This window comes from Nicotiana tabacum, chromosome 13 (genome assembly GCF_000715075.1).
Source record: "Nicotiana tabacum cultivar K326 chromosome 13, ASM71507v2, whole genome shotgun sequence".
In the NCBI taxonomy this organism is placed as follows: Eukaryota; Viridiplantae; Streptophyta; class Magnoliopsida; order Solanales; family Solanaceae; genus Nicotiana; species Nicotiana tabacum.
In genome coordinates, this window is record NC_134092.1 from 48,533,732 (window position 1) to 48,547,683 (window position 13,952).

The 13,952-nt window shown below is 43.1% G+C and overlaps 1 protein-coding gene across 2 annotated transcripts in view; it reads right to left on the reverse strand.

Annotated features, from left to right (window-relative positions):
- LOC107805567 (uncharacterized) overlaps positions 1-13,952 on the reverse strand; it is a 31,356-nt gene that overhangs the window by 5,220 nt on the left and 12,184 nt on the right. The gene's annotated exons all lie outside the window — the stretch shown is intronic.

A 13,952-nucleotide genomic window follows, 5' to 3' on the forward strand; every position in this document is an offset into this window, starting at 1 on the left:
CCTGGACCCGCACGGTCAACTCTCGTGCTACGCGGACAACTCACGCGCTATGGTATTAATATTCTCACAACCAGGCCCTCAGCCTCACTCAATCATCTACCTCACTAGCCTCATCATCACCAACAAATAAGGGAACACAACCCACATCAAGTACCACCGCATATTAGCAAATAATAGAGACTAAGGTAACATGTACAATAATTTCTATGACTCAGTACAAATAATGTGAGCATGAATTAAAGCCTAAGCATGATCTCTAACATGAAGGCAAACAAGTTCAACAACAAAGAAACACATAACCACAGATAATAGCCAATTAGGCCTCACAGCCTCAAGGGACAGACCAAGCCTCAATCACTCGCGGTGCACACCCACACGCTCGTCACCTAGCGTGGGTATCACTTCCAAACAATCACGTGATGTCAAATCTCCGGGTTTATACCCTCAAAGCAAGAGTTAAAACTGTTACTTACCTTAACAACGTAAACATCCTACTCCGGGATGCCCTCGTCTCTGGACCCGGTCTCCAAATGCTCTGAATCTAATCACAATCAGTACAACACCATCAATATACGCTAATGGAATATTTTCCACAAGAAAAACTACAAAATATGCCAAAAATCCGAAACCAACCAAAACCCGACCCCCGGGCCCACATCTCGAAATTAGTCAAAAATGGCAGAATAATAAACCTTGTCCTCGCCCGAGTCTAACCATAAATCGAACTCCGTTTGGTCCCTCAAATCCTTAAATTAATTTCCAAAATTTCCAAGCCCTAACCCCTCATTTTCACTAATTACCATGATTAAACAACGAAAAATCATCATATATACAAGTATTAGGGGTCAAGTAACTTACCTCTACGAAACCCCCTTGATTCCCTCTTCAAATCTCTCCCAAAAGCTCCAAAAACCGAATAGAAATGGTGAAGAACGCACCAAAATTTGCGAAGTGAGATATATACGGTCTGCCCCAGGGATTCCGCACATGCGAACCCTTTCTCGCACCTGCACTTCCGCATCTGCGGACTCCGGTGCGCACCTGCGCATTCAACTTAACTGGCCAGACTTCGCACCTGCGAGCCCGCAGGTGCGATCCACTCTTCGCATTTGCGACCATCTCTGCATCTGCGAGCCTCCCACGCACCTGCGATCATCGCACCTGCGGTTCCCAATCCGCAGGCGCGGACACACCAGAATAGCAGCTCCAGCTGCCTTTTCCAACTTCCAAACTCCCCGATACCCATCCGAAATTATCCCGAGCCCCTCGGGACCTCAACCAAAAATACCAACAAGTCATATATCAACATACCAACTTAATCTAACCTTCGAATCACTCGAAACAACATCAAATCATCAAATTACACTCAGATTCAAGCCTAAGAACTTCTAAATTTCCAAATTCGGCACCAGATGCCGAAACCAACCAAACCACGTCCGAATGACCTCAAATTTTGAACACACATCACAGATGACACTACGAACCTACTCCAACTTCCAGAATTCCATTCCGACCCCGATATCAAATTTTGTTTCCACTGCCGACCGAAATCGCCAAATTTCCAATTTCGCCAATTCAAGTCTAATTCTACCACGGACCTCCAAATCACATTCCGGACGCACTCCTAAGTCGAAAATCACCTAACGGAGCTAACGGCACCATCAGAATTTAAATCCGAGATCATTTACACATAAGTCGACATCCGGTCAACTATTTCAACTTAAGCTTCCAACATGAAATTCATTCTTCCAAGCTAACTCCGAAATACCTTAAAACCAAAACAGATAATTTACACAAGTCATAATACCTCATAGGAAGTTATGCAAGACCTCAAATAGTTGAAAGGAGTGTAAATTCTTAAAACAACCGGTTGGATCGTTACAATCTCCCCCACTTAAACATACGTTCGTCCTCGAACGTGCCAAGAGTTATTCTCAAAACCATCAAGAACTCTCTCTGAACCCCAGTGGCACAAAATCAATCCGTCAGGACTGAATCCTTCTAACTCAACCAAGCTACGCAGACCACCAAAAACCCAAGGACATTGCCAGAAAATACCTGTAAAACTCATTACCTCATACACACCCAAAGAACTAATCAGACCCATTACCATGCCAATCCAACCTGCTACCAAGATGTCCTATCTATCCGAGTTCCTTCTAAATTACCTTCAAATTGATACTTCTCCCCTCCATAACACCACAATCCTCAACCCAGACTCACCATATGAGACCGCCGCTGAATACTCTCTTAAATATCCCCAAAAGTACCACAAGCATGCGCTCACACAATCAACACCTCAGTGCTCAAGCTATAGTCAAACCCCGGCCTCGAGTCCTCCAGACTGGCCCAATATCAACACACAGAAATCACATCTCGCACCTCATCCAGGGAATCACAAGCCATCGAGGCACAACTGATACTGAGCGCTCATGTGCGCATACGAATGCGTGAAAGGAATTCAAAGAGTTACACTTCAAGTTGAATCATTACAGCACGATAAGAATCCAAGAATGTGAAATTTCGTAAGGGTTCTGCAGCCTCTTGAAGATAAGTACAGACGTCTCCGTACCGATCCGTAAGACTTTACTAAACCTGCTCATGACTCGTAAGACCTATGTTACCTAGAGCTCTGATACTAACTTGGCACGAACCAAAATCTAACCATGGCCGTGATGGCACCTATCGTGTTACAAGGCAAGCCTACTTCCCAAAATATTTCTACTAAACCGATTATAAAAATTTAATAAAACATTTCAATATTTGAATTTTTCATAAACTAAATTAACTCTAAATATAATTATAGAAAATACGGAAACGAACCCAAACATCGGGGTGTCACTAAGTCATGAGCGTCTAAATCTATGAACTAAGAAATAAAACTGTCTAACTGTCAATACAATCCAAAAGAAGAAATAATAAAAGGAGTAACAAGGTCCTGCGGATGCTAGCAGCTACCTTGCAATCTACACAGATAGCCGGCCTGAATTCAATGATCGCCGCGCTTTAACTCACCTGAATCTGCACATAAAGTGCAGGGTGTGGCATGAATACAACCACCTCAGCAAGTAACAGAAATAACTAAGGAACTGAGCAATAGTGACGAGCTAAGTAAAACAGTCCAATTATTTATTTTTCACAATTTAAAAATAAATAGAAATAAACGGGTAAATTCCATAACTCATTAAATGCCACAAAGAAGTTTAACAGATAAATGCAGCAACAACACAAACAAATACAACCTCACAGCAGTGTCACTATATCACTCATCACTCGTACTCAGCACTCAATAGTCAAAACACTCAACACTCTGCGCTCACTAGGGGTGTGTACAGACTCCGGAGGGGCTCCCAAAGCCCAACCGCTAAGCACGGACAACTCACATGCCATCATATCAATACCTGGATCCGCACGGTCAACTCACGTGCTACGCGGACAACTCACGCGCTATGGTATTAATATCCTCACAACCAGGCCCTCAGCCTCACTCAATCATGTACCTCACTAGCCTCATCATCACCAACAAATAAGGGAACACAGCCCACATCAAGTACCACCGCATATTAGCAAATAATAAGGATTGAGGTAACATGTACAATAATTTCTATGACTCAGTACAAATAATATGAGCATGAATTAAAGCCTAAGCATTATCTCTAACATGAAGGCAAACAAGTTCAACAACAAAGAAACACATAACCACAGATAATAGCCAATTAGGCCTCATAGTCTCACGGAACGGACCAAGTCTCAATCACTCGCGGTGCACACCCACACGCTTGTCACTTAGTGTGGGTATCACTTCCAAACAATCACGTGATGTCAAATCTCCGGGTTAATACCCTCAAAGTCACAGTTAAAACTATTACTTACCTTAACAACGTAAACATCCTACTCCGGAATGCCCTCGTCTCTGGACCCAGTCTCCAAATGCTCTGAATCTAATCACAATCAGTACAATACCATCAATATACGCTAATGGAATGAATTCCACAAGAAAAACTACAAAATATGCCAAAAATCAGAAACCGACCAAAACCTGACCCCCGGGCCCACATCTCGAAATTAGTCAAAAATGGCAGAATAATAAACCTTGTCCTCGCCCGAGTCTAACCATAAATCGAACTCTGTTTGGTCCCTCAAATCCTTAAATTACTTTCCAACATTTCCAAGCCCTAACCCCTCATTTTCACTAATTACCATGATTAAACAACAGAAAATCACCATATATACAAGTATTAGGGCTCAAGTAACTTACCTCTACGAAACCCCCTTGATTCCCTCTTCAAATCTCTCCCAAAAGCACCAAAATCCGAATAGAAATGGTGAAGAACGCACCAAAATTCGCGACGTGTGATATATACGGTCTGCCCTAGGGATTCTGCACCTGCGGACCCTTTCTCGCACATGCACTTCTGCATCTGCGGACTCCTGTGCGCACCTGCGCATTCCACTTAACTGGCCAGACTTCGCACCTGCGGAAGTCTCCTTGCACCTGCTAGCCCCCAGGTGCGATCCACTCTTCGCATGTGCGACCATCTCCTCATCTGCGAGCCTCCCACGCACCTGCGATCATCGCACCTGCGGTTCCCATTCCGCAGGCGCGGACATACCAGAATAGCAGCTCCAGCTGCATTTTCCAACTTCCAAACTCCCCGATACCCGTCCGAAATCATCCCGAGCCCCTCGGGACCTCAACCAAAAATACCAAGAAGTCATATATCAACATACCAACTTAGTCTAACCTTTGAATCACTCGAAACAACACCAAATAATAAAATTACCCTCAGATTCAAGCCAAAGAACTTCTAAATTTTCAAATTTGGCACCCGATGCCGAAACCAACCAACCACGTCCGAATGTCCTCAAATTTTGCACACATCACATATGACACTACGAACCTACTCCAACTTCCGGAATTCCATTCCGACCCCGATATCAAATTTTGTTTCCACTGCCGACCGAAATCGCCAAATTTCCAATTTCGCCAATTCAAGCCTAATTCTACCACGGACCTCCAAATCACATTCCGGACGCACTCCTAAGTTCAAAATCACCTAACGGAGCTAACGGAACCATCCGAATTTAAATCCGAGATCGTTTACACATAAGTCGACATCCGATCAACTATTTCAACTTAATATTCCAACATGAAATTCATTCTTCCAAGCTAACTCCGAAATACCTTAAAACCAAAACAGATAATTTACAAAAGTCATAATACCTCATAAAAAGTTATGCAAGACCTCAAATAGTTGAAAGGAGTGTAAATGCTTAAAACAACCGGTTAGGTCGTTACAATCTCCCCCACTTAGACATGTGTTCGCCCTCGAACGTGCCAAGAGTTGTTCTCAAAACCATAAAGAACTCTCTCCGAACCCCAGTGGCACAAAATCAATCCGTAAGGACTGAATCCTACTAACTCAACCAAGCTACGCAGACCACCAAAAACCCAAGGACATTGCCACAAAATACCTGTAGAACTCATTACCTCATACACACCCAAAGAACTAATCATACCCATTACCATGCCAATCAAACCTGCTACCAAGATGTCTTATCTATCCAAGTTCCTTCTTAATTACCTTCAAATTGATACTTCTCCCCGCCATAACACCACAATCCTCAACCCAGACTCGCCACACGAGACCCAAGCATAAAACCACACCGCCCTAAGGCTCATAAGCCGCTGAATACTCTCTTAAATATCCCCAAAAGTACCACAAGCATGCGCTCACACAATCAACACCTCAGTGCTCAAGCAATAGTCAAACCCCGGCCTCGAGTCCTCTAGACTGGCCCAACATCAACACACAAAAATCACATCTCGCACCTCATCCAGGGAATCACAAGCCATCGACGCACAACTGATACTGAGCGCTCATGTGCGCATACGAATGCGTGGAAGGAATTCAAAGAGTTACACTTCAAGTTGAATCAATACCGCACGATAAGAATCCAAGAATGTGAAATTTCCTAAGGGTTCTGCAGCCTCTCGAAGATAAGTACAGACGTCCCCGTACCGATCCGTAAGACTTTACTAAACCTGTTTATGACTCGTGAGACCTATGGTACCTAGAATTCTGATACCAACTTGGCACGACCCAAAATCTAACCAAGGTCATGATGGCACCTATCATGTTACAAGGCAAGCCTACTTCCCAAAATATTTCTACAAAACCGATTATAAGAATTTAATAAAATATTTCACTATTTGAATTTTTCATAAATTAAATCAACTCTAAATATAATTATAGAAAATACGGAAATGAACCGCAAACATCGAGGTGTCACTAAGTCATAAGCGTCTAAATCTATGAACTAAGAAATGAAACTGTCTAACTGTCAATACAATCCAAAAGAAGAAATGATAAAAGGAGTAACAAGGTCCTGCGGATGCTAGCAGCTACCTTGAAATCTCCACAGATAGCCGGTCTGAATTCAATGATCGCCGCGCTTTAACTCACATGAATCTGCACATAAAGTGTAGGGTGTAGCATGAGTACAACCACCTCAGCAAGTAACAAAAATAACTAAGGAACTGAGCAATAGTGACGAGCTAAGTAAAACGGTCCAATTATTTATTTTTCACAATTTAAAAATAAACGGAAATAAACGGGTAAATTCCATAACTCAATAAACGCCACAAAGAAGTTTAACAGATAAATGCAGCAACAACACAAATAAATACAACTACACAGTAGTGTCACTCCATCACTCAGCACTCAATACTCAAAACACTCAACACTCTGCGCTCACTGGGGGTGTGTACAGACTCCGGAGGGGCTCCAAAGACCAAGCGCTAAGCACGGACAACTCACGTGCCATCATATCAATACCTGGATCCGCACGGTCAACTCACGCGCTACGCGGACAACTCACGCGCTATGGTAATAATACCTGGACCCGCACAGTCAACTCACGTGCTATGCGGACAACTCACGCACGGTGGTATTAATATCCTCACAACCAGGCCCTCGGCCTCACTCAATCATGTACCTCACTAGCCTCATCATCACCAAAAAATAAGGGAACATAGCCCACATCAAGTACCACTGCATATTAGCAAATAATAGAGACTAAGGTAACATGTACAATAATTTCTACGACTCAGTACAAATAATGTGAGCATGAATTAAAGCCTAAGCATGATCTCTAACATGAAGGCAAACAAGTTCAACAACAAAAAAAACACATAACCACAGATAATAGCCAATTAGGCCTCATAGCCTCACGGGACGGACCAAGTCTCAATCCCTCGCGGTGCACACCCACACGTTCGTCACCTAGCGTGGGTATCACTTCCAAACAATCACGTGATGTCAAATCTCCGGGTTTATACCCTCAAAGTCAGAGTTAAAACTGTTACTTACCTTAACAGCGCAAAAATCCTACTCCGGAATGCCCTCGTCTCTGGACTCAGGTCTCCAAATGCTTCGAATCTAATCACAATCAGTACAATACCATCAATATATGCTAATGGAATGAATTTCACAAGAAAAACTACAAAATATGCCAAAAATCCGAAACCGACCAAAATCCGACCCTAGGCCCACGTCTCGAAATCAGTCAAAAATGACAAAATAATAAATCTTGTCCTCTCCTGAGTGTAACCATATAAAATTCATCAAAATCGGACTCCGTTTGGTCCCTCCAAATCCTTAAATTACTTTCTAAAATTTCGAAGCCCTAACCCCTCATTTATACTAATTACCATGATTAAACAACGGAAAATCACCATATATACAAGTATTAGGGCTCAAGTAACTTACCTCTACGAAACCCCCTTGATTCCCTCTTCAAATCTCTCCCAAAAGCTCCAAAAACAGAATAGAAATGGTGAAGAACGCACCAAAATTCGCGAAGTGTGATATATAGGGTCTGCCCCAAGGATTCCGCACCTGCGGACCCTTTCTCGCACCTGCGCTTCCGCATCTGCGGACTCCGGTCTGCGCATTCCACTTAACTGGCCAGACTTCGCACCTGCGGAAGTCTCCTTGCACCTGCGAGCCTGCAGGTGCGATCCACTCTTCGCATCTGCGACCATCTCCGCATCTGCGAGCCTCCCACGCACCTGCGATCATCGCACTTGCGGTTCCCAATCCGCAGGTGCGGACACACCAGAATAGCAGCTCCAGCTGCATTTTCCAACTTCCAAACTCCCCGATACCCGTCCGAAATCATCCCGAGCCCCTCGGGACCTCAACCAAAAATACCAACAAGTCATATATCAACATACCAACTTAGTCGAACCTTCGAATCACTCAAAACAACACCAAATCATCAAATTACCCTCGGATTCAAGCCTAAGAACTTCTAAATTTCCAAATTCGGCACCCGATGCCGAAACCAACCAAACCGCGTCCGAATGACCTCAAATTTTGCACACACATCACAGATGACACTACGAACCTACTCCAACTTATGGAATTCCATTCCGACCCCGATATCAAATTTTGTTTCCACTGCCGACCGAAATTGCCAAATTTCCAATTTCGCCAATTCAAGTCTAATTCTACCACGGACCTCCAAATCACATTCCGGACGCACTCCTAAGTCCAAAATCACTTAACGGAGCTAACGGCACCATCAGAATTTAAATCCGAGATCGTTTACACATAAGTCGACATCCGATCAACTATTTCAACATAAGCTTCCAACATGAAATTCATTCTTCCAAGCTAACTCCGAAATACCTTAAAAAAAACAGACAATTTACACAAGTCATAATACCTCATAGGAAGTTATGCAAGACCTCAAATAGTTGAAAGGAGTGTAAATGCTTAAAACAACTGGTTGGATCGTTACAATCTCCCCCACTTAAACATACGTTCGTCCTCGAACGTGCCAAGAGTTGTTCTCAAAACCATCAAGAACTCTCTCCGAACCCCAGTGGCACAAAATCAATCCGTCAGGACTGAATCCTTTTAACTCAACCAAGCTACGCAGACCACCAAAAACCCAAGGACATTGCTAGAAAATACCTGTAAAACTCATTACCTCATACACACCCAAAGAACTAATCATACCCATTACCATGCCAATCCAACCTGCCACTAAGATGTCCTATCTATCCGAGTTCCTTCTAAATTACCTTCAAATTGATACTTCTCCCCACCATAGCACCACAATCCTTAACTCAGACTCACCACATGAGACCCAAGCATAAAACCACACCGCCCTAAGGCTCATAAGCCGCTGAATACTCTCTTAAATATCCCCAAAAGTACCACAAGCATGCGCTCACACAATCAACACCTCAGTGCTCAAGCTATAGTCAAACCCCGGCCTCGAGTCCTCCAGACTGGCCCAACATCAACACACAGAAATCACAGCTCGCACGTCATCCAGGGAATCACAAGCCATCGAGGCACAACTGATACTGAGCGCTCATGTGCGCATACGAATGCGTGAAAGGAATTCAAAGAGTTACACTTCAAGTTGAATCATTACAGCACGATAAGAATCCAAGAATGTGAAATTTCGTAAGGGTTCTGCAGCCTCTCGAAGATAAGTACAGACGTCTCCGTACCGATCCGTAAGACTTTACTAAACCTGCTCATGACTCGTGAGACCTATGTTACCTAGAGCTCTGATACTAACTTGGCACGACCCAAAATCTAACCATGGCCGTGATGGCACCTATCGTGTTACAAGGCAAGCCTACTTCCTAAAATATTTCTACTAAACCGATTATAAGAATTTAATAAAATATTTCAATATTTGAATTTTTCATAAACTAAATTAACTCTAAATATAATCATAGAAAATACGGAAACGAATCCAAACATCGGGGTATCACTAAGTCATGAGCGTCTAAATCTATGAACCAAGAAATAAAACTGTCTAACTGTCAATACAATCCAAAAGAAGAAATAATAAAAGGAGTAACAAGGTCCTGCGGATGCTAGCAGCTACCTTGCAATCTCCACAGATAGCCGGCCTGAATTCAATGATCGCTGCGCTTTAACTCACCTGAATCTGCACATAAAGTGCAGGGTGTAGCATGAGTACAACCACCTCAGCAAGTAACAGAAATAACTAAGGAACTGAGCAATAGTGACGAGCTAAGTAAAACAGTCCAATTATTTATTTTTCACAATTTAAAAATAAATAGAAATAAACGGGTAAATTCCATAACTCATTAAATGCCACAAATAGTTTAACAGATAAATGCAGCAACAACACAAATAAATACAACCTCACAGCAGTGTCACTATATCACTCATCACTCATACTCAGCACTCAATAGTCAAAACACTCAACACTCTGCGCTCACTGGGGGTGTGTACAGACTCCGGAGGGGCTCCCAAAGCCCAAGCGCTAAGCACGGACAACTCACATGCCATCATATCAATACCTGGATCCGCACGGTCAACTCACGTGCTACGCGGACAACTCACGCGCTATGGTATTAATATCCTCACAACCAGGCCCTCAGCCTCACTCAATCATGTACCTCACTAGCCTCATCATCACCAACAAATAAGGGAACATAGCCCACATCAAGTACCACTGCATATTAGCAAATAATAGAGACTAAGGTAACATGTACAATAATTTCTACGACTCAGTAAAAATAATGTGAGCATGAATTAAAGCCTAGGCATTATCTCTAACATGAAGGCAAACAAGTTCAACAACAAAGAAACACATAACCACAGATAATAGCCAATTAGGCCTCATAGCCTCACGGAACAGACCAAGTCTCAATCACTCGTGGTGCACACCCACACGCTTGTCACCTAGTGTGGGTATCACTTCCAAACAATCACGTGATGTCAAATCTCCGGGTTAATACCCTCAAAGTCAGAGTTAAAACTGTTACTTACCTTAACAACGTAAACATCCTACTCCGGAATGCCCTCGTCTCTGGACCCAGTCTCCAAATGCTCTGAATCTAATCACAATCAGTACAATACCATCAATATACGCTAATGGAATGAATTCCACAAGAAAAACTACAAAATATGCCAAAAATCTGAAACCGACCAAAACCCGACCCCCGGGCCCACATCTCGAAATTAGTCAAAAATGGCAGAATAATAAACCTTGTCCTCGCCCAAGTCTAACCATAAATCGAATTCCGTTTGGTCCCTCAAATCCTTAAATTACTTTCCAACATTTTCAAGCCCTAACCCCTCATTTTCACTAATTACCATGATTAAACAACGGAAAATCACCATATATACAAGTATTAGGGCTCAAGTAACTTACCTCTACGAAACCCCCTTGATTCCCTCTTCAAATCTCTCCCAAAAGCTCCAAAAACCGAATAGAAATGGTGAAGAACGCACCAAAATTCGCGAAGTGTGATATATAGGGTCTGCCCCAGGGATTCCGCACCTGCGGACCCTTTCTCGCACCTGCGCTTCCGCATCTGCGGACTCCTGTGCGCACCTGCGCATTCCACTTAACTGGCCAGACTTCGCACCTGCGGAAGTCTCCTTGCACCTTCTAGCCCCCAGGTGCAATCCACTCTTCGCATATGCGACCATCTGCTCATCTGCGAGACTCCCACGCACCTGCGATCATCGCACCTGCGGTTCCTAATCCGCAGGCGCGAACATACCAGAATAGCAGCTCCAGCTGCATTTTCCAACTTCCAAACTCCCCGATACCCATCCGAAATCATCCCGAGCCCCTCGGGACCTCAACCAAAAATACCAACAAGTCATATATCAACATACCAACTTAGTCTAACCTTCGAATCACTCGAAACAACACCAAATCATCAAATTACCCTCAGATTCAAGCCTAAGAACTACTAAATTTTCAAATTCGACACCCGATGGCGAAACCAACCAAACCACGTCCGAATGTCCTCAAATTTTGCACACACATCACATATGACACTACGAACCTACTCCAACTTCCGGAATTCCATTCCGACCCCGATATCAAATTTTGTTTCCACTGCCAACCGATATCGCCAAATTTCCAATTTCGCCAATTCAAGCCTAATTCTACCACGGACCTCCAAATCACATTCCGGGCGCACTCCTAAGTTTAAAATCACCTAATGGAGCTAACGGAACCATCAGAATTTAAATCCGAGATCGTTTACACATAAGTCGACATCCGGTCAGCTATTTCAACTTAATCTTCCAACATGAAATTCATTCTTCCAAGCTAACTCCGAAATACCTTAAAACCAAAACAGATAATTTACAAAAGTCATAATACCTCATAAAAAGTTATGCAAGACCTCAAATAGTTGAAAGGAGTGTAAATGCTTAAAACAACCGGTTGGGTCGTTACAATCTCCCCCACTTAGACATGTGTTCGCCCTCGAACGTGCCAAGAGTTGTTCTAAAAACCATCAAGAACTCTCTCCGAACCCCAGTGGCACAAAATCAATCTGTAAGGACTGAATCCTTCTAACTCAACCAAGCTACGCAGACCACCAAAAACCCAAGGACATTGCCACAAAATACCTATAGAACTCATTACCTCATACACACCCAAAGAACTAATCATACCCATTACCATGCCAATCAAACCTGCTACCAAGATGTCTTATCTATCCAAGTTCCTTCTAAATTACCTTACAATTGATACTTCTCCCCGCCATAATACCACAATCCTCAACCCAGACTCGCCACACGAGACCCAAGCATAAAACCACACCGCCCTAAGGCTCATAAGCCGTTGAATACTCTCTTAAATATCCCCAAAAGTACCACAAGCATGCGCTCACACAAACACCTCAGTGCTCAAGCTATAGTCAAACCCCGGCCTCGAGTCCTCCAGACTGGCCCAACATTAACACACAAAAATCACATCTCGCACCTCATCCAGGGAATCACAAGCCATCGAGGCACAACTGATACTGAGCGCTCATGTGCGCATACGAATGCGTGGAAGGAATTCAAAGAGTTACACTTCAAGTTGAATCAATACCGCACGATAAGAATCCAAGAATGTGAAATTTCCTAAGGGTTCTGCAGCCTCTCGAAGATAAGTACAGACGTCTCCGTACCGATCCGTAAGACTTTACTAAACCTGTTTATGACTCGTGAGACCTATGTTACCTAGAATTCTGATACCAACTTGGCACGACTCAAAATCTAACCAAGGTCATGATGGCACCTATCATGTTACAAGGCAAGCCTACTTCCCAAAATATTTCTACAAAACCGATTATAAGAATTTAATAAAACATTTCAATATTTTTCATAAACTAAATTAACTCTAAATATAATTATAGATAATACGGAAACGAACCGCAAACACCGGGGTGTCACTAAGTCATAAGCGTCTAAATCTATGAACTAAGAAATGAAACTGTCTAACTGTCAATACAATCCAAAAGAAGAAATGATAAAAGGAGTAACAAGGTCCTGCGGACGCTAGCAGCTACCTTGAAATCTCCAAAGATAGCCGATCTGAAGTCAATGATCGCCGCGCTTTAACTCACCAGAATCTGCACATAAAGTGCTGGGTGTAGCATGAGTACAACCACCTCAGCAAGTAACAAAAATAACTAAGGAACTGAGCAATAGTGACGAGCTAAGTAAAACGGTCCAATTATTTATTTTTCACAATTTAAAAATAAACGGAAATAAATGGGTAAATTCCATAACTCAATAAACGCCACAAAGAAGTTTAACAGATAAATGCAGCAATAACACAAATAAATACAACACAACAGTGTCACTCCATCACTCATCACTCGTACTCAGCACTCAATACTCAAAACACTCAACACTCTGCGCTCACTGGGGGTGTGTACAGACTCCTGAGGGGCTCCAAAGCCCAAGCGCTAAGCACAAACAACTCACGTGCCATCATATCAATACCTGGATCCGCACGGTCAACTCACGTGCTACGCGGACAACTCACGCGCTATGGTAATAATACCTGGACCCGCACAGTCAACTCACGTGCTACGCGGACAACTCACGCACTGTGGTATTAATATCCTCACAACCAGGCCCTCGGCCTCACTC